Here is a 3404-nt window from a genome sequence, read left to right as displayed (position 1 = left end):
TGTTGGTGCTTGAGCTATTTTCATGAGACCTCATGGCTTTACATATATTAATTATGGATATTAAGATTTCATTATATAGAATTTTGGATGTGCGATGAAATTCCATACTAATCCTTAAATTATAAATAAAAACTTCTACTTTCGAACATTTTTCTTGCAACAACCAAATGGTGAGAACTTTGACTTGCAGAAACCAAAATTTCCAATTTTGTAGCGAAAAAAAATACTCATAGGTTCAAGAAAGTCAAAAACTTTTCCAGAAAAAATCAAAATTAAGAATACTTTTGTGCATAAATACTTCCACACAATAGAGTCCTTTTTTCCTAAATCAAATTTAATAACTACACAGGAAGAAAAATACACATCAAATTAATAACTAACTCATATCATAGATTCATGGACAATACAAAGCAGCTTGTATCGAAGTAAGCTACAAATAGGAGCAAGTCTCAACACTATAAGATTACTTTGCTTAATAAAGCACTAACACATAAAAGTTATTACATGAAGAGTAATATAAATGCTATTAATTTCCTCTCTCTCTTTTTTTTTTCATTCTTCTTCTATTTTGTGTGGTGGGGAAGGATTCCTCTAAGTTATTAATAAGATGCCATTGTAGAAGATAGTTGAATTTATGCTGTTGGGTAAGAAGCAAGCTTGGCAATACCACAGAGCCCTTCTGGTGCACCAACATCACGCTGGATGCGCATGTATCCCATCTCACCCCAAGTTGTACCCCATGAATTCTTTACCAGCCAATATTTAGTCCCATCCTCAGCTGTCCCGTAACCAACAGCGGTCACAGCGTGGGTCATTTCCGTATCACACGGACCGGTGAAGATGCCGCTGGAGTAGTGCTGGAAGTCTGGCCCACTACCATCGATGCCAACTGAAACAGGCTGGTTCGCGACCGCCTGTAAGAGCGAGGACTCATCATTTGCAGGCACGGTCTCATAGCCGCTGATAGTAGCTGCCGATGATGATGCCCTGTTGGTGTCACAAGTGCCATCAGCTGCCTTGTAAGGGTAGTTATCTTCAGTTGTTATCCCTCCATTATCAATGACGTATTGGAAGGCACGAGTCATGAGTCCCCCGTCGCATCCTTTGTTTCCATCGTTAGTATCACAGTCCACGAGTTGTTGCTCCGACAAGGAGACCAAGTTGCCGGTCTTGATTTCAGTAATTGCTTCAATGGCAGCCACAGAAGAGAATGCCCAACAGCACCCTACGTATATACTTGTCGTTGGTTAGATATATAACTTGTTTGTGAGCCATGTTAATTACTTGATGACATCTTTCATGTATCTTGTTGTTCTTTAAATTTAAAAAACTCATTGTACGTCATATCTTACCGCACGAAAGTTGATTCTTGACGGCGGTAACTGCACCTCTGGTTCTCCAGTCCATGCTGTCAGGCGCATCGCTCAGGTTGGCATACTGAAAGCTTCCTGTCGTGGACTCCGTAGGCATGGGCTTGAATCCAAGGCGAGAGGCCTTGAACTCCTCGTGGTCATGTCCGCAAACTGGTTGAGGCCGAGCTTATACTTGCGATCGCCAGCTCTATTGATAGACTCGATGTACTCGTAGTTGTCCCTGAAGATTTGGAATCGTCGCTCCTTCTCTGCTGCGTCCTTATAGACCCGCCCATACTGAGCCATCCACTGCTCGTGCCTTCTTGACATAGGCTCGTCAGCAATGCCACGAGCCGTGGCTCCAGAGACCCAAACACCGAAGACCATCAACGTGAGCACAAAGCATTGGTGAGCCATTGCTGGTGGAAACACTTAATTTGGAATGGTGCAGCTTGTTAAGTAACTGCTATTTAGAACTGGAGGGGATGTGGCCAAAGAGCTAGGGTGGCTTGAGTGTTTATATAGAGGTTTGCCTTGGAAGAAACCTGTTTTGCGTCCTCTTGACGCCCATCGCATGTCTTCCAGAGCGTGATGAGCGGCAGCTGATTTGGTTGAACGTAGACTGCTCGCTCGTCCAATGTTGTTTGAGCGCTAGATTCATACTCTCTAGAAAACGGGTGACGCGGTTCAGGAGAAGACCGGTCGTGAGCCACAATATAATGATCCAAACGAGCATTGGCGCACCCAATTTCGGTCTGGGTTGCTATCAGTGGCCTCCTAATTTTTGTATAGCGCATCTTGTTGCATGTGAACGAGTCTTTAGATGCATGCCTGGCCCCCATGATCGATAATTTGGCTTTTCTTCCTCGATCGTCAGTCTTTTTCCTGATTAAAATATCTTGGGTAGCTTGTGATGACTTGGGAAAAACAAGAAGGAAAAGAGAAAGTCAACATTTTGGAGTTTCTCTCAGAATGGATGCACGGGAAGTCATAGTCAAGCACTGATGACAGGGAAGGAGTCCGTAACGTGCAAAGAAGACGTAAGGAAATTCAGCATCTCAAGTTGGTGGTTTAAAAAAAAATAGACAATTAACTAAAGAAACAAAATAAATCAATCTAATTCTAGCTGATGCATCACTATTCGGCATTTTCCAGAGTTGTTTGATATTGTTAAACATTGTCTAAACAAAAATATACGACGATGGCAAACTTCTATGTAATTACTCATTGCTTGGCTAGTTAGCATGTGCTTTGGTTCCTTATAAATCATCACATTTTTACAAATATCTTAACCATCACATTTGACCTGTACTCCTATGAATTGGTGTAAGCAAAGGATCATTAAAAAAAATCCCCTATATCAGCTCTCTCGTATTTAGACAATCTTCATTGTCGTACATGACATGATATGATACTCAGGCCTCTACACCTTAACATAAAAAATTATCAGTCTTCCTACTATTCTAGAAAATAATAGAATTTAAAAAAATTACAAGAACTAGTTATAGACTAACCAAATATTTTATGACCGATAAATATGAGCCTTCTAGAAAACAACCAATTTGGCTCATCATCTGTGTTTTGTAGAGCATCTAGGCTAGAGCTATAAGATTTTTTTTTTTTTTGCTCATTTCTTAAACAATGTAGAGTTTAAGAACTCTATTAGGAGTTTAACGCATGATATAAAGCACATAACAAATTGATCAAAGAGAATTTGCCACTCATTTATGAAGGATTCCACTTACCAAAGTGGTTTAATGCTGAATATAATGCATAAGCATGTTGATCACATGGAATTTTGCCATTCATATATGCAGGACTTGGAAACTATGATTTATGTCAATGATCACCACCTCTTACTTAATTAACAACAAAAGATTCTGGATCTGATTTTTAGGGATGCATCCTCAAAAAGTTGGAGTTGATATAACTAAAGTATGGGAGGTTCCCTTCCCCCCACCCCTATTTATCAAAAAAATAAAATAAAATGATATAAAATTGTGTAGGACTCCATAACTCCAAAAGGTAGTTCAATATTAGATCCAACCATTT

General features: G+C 39.9%; 1 pseudogene; it reads right to left on the bottom strand.

Annotated features, from left to right (window-relative positions):
• Positions 1-421: 421 nt before the first annotated feature.
• LOC103721657 lies at positions 422-1818 on the bottom strand (annotated as a pseudogene).
• Between the last annotated feature and the right edge of the window lie 1586 nt (positions 1819-3404).

This window comes from Phoenix dactylifera, unplaced genomic scaffold (assembly GCF_009389715.1).
Source record: "Phoenix dactylifera cultivar Barhee BC4 unplaced genomic scaffold, palm_55x_up_171113_PBpolish2nd_filt_p 000285F, whole genome shotgun sequence".
Taxonomy (NCBI): Eukaryota; Viridiplantae; Streptophyta; class Magnoliopsida; order Arecales; family Arecaceae; genus Phoenix; species Phoenix dactylifera.
The sequence above is the reverse complement of the archived record's forward strand: the minus strand, read 5'-3'. Positions and strand labels throughout refer to the sequence as shown.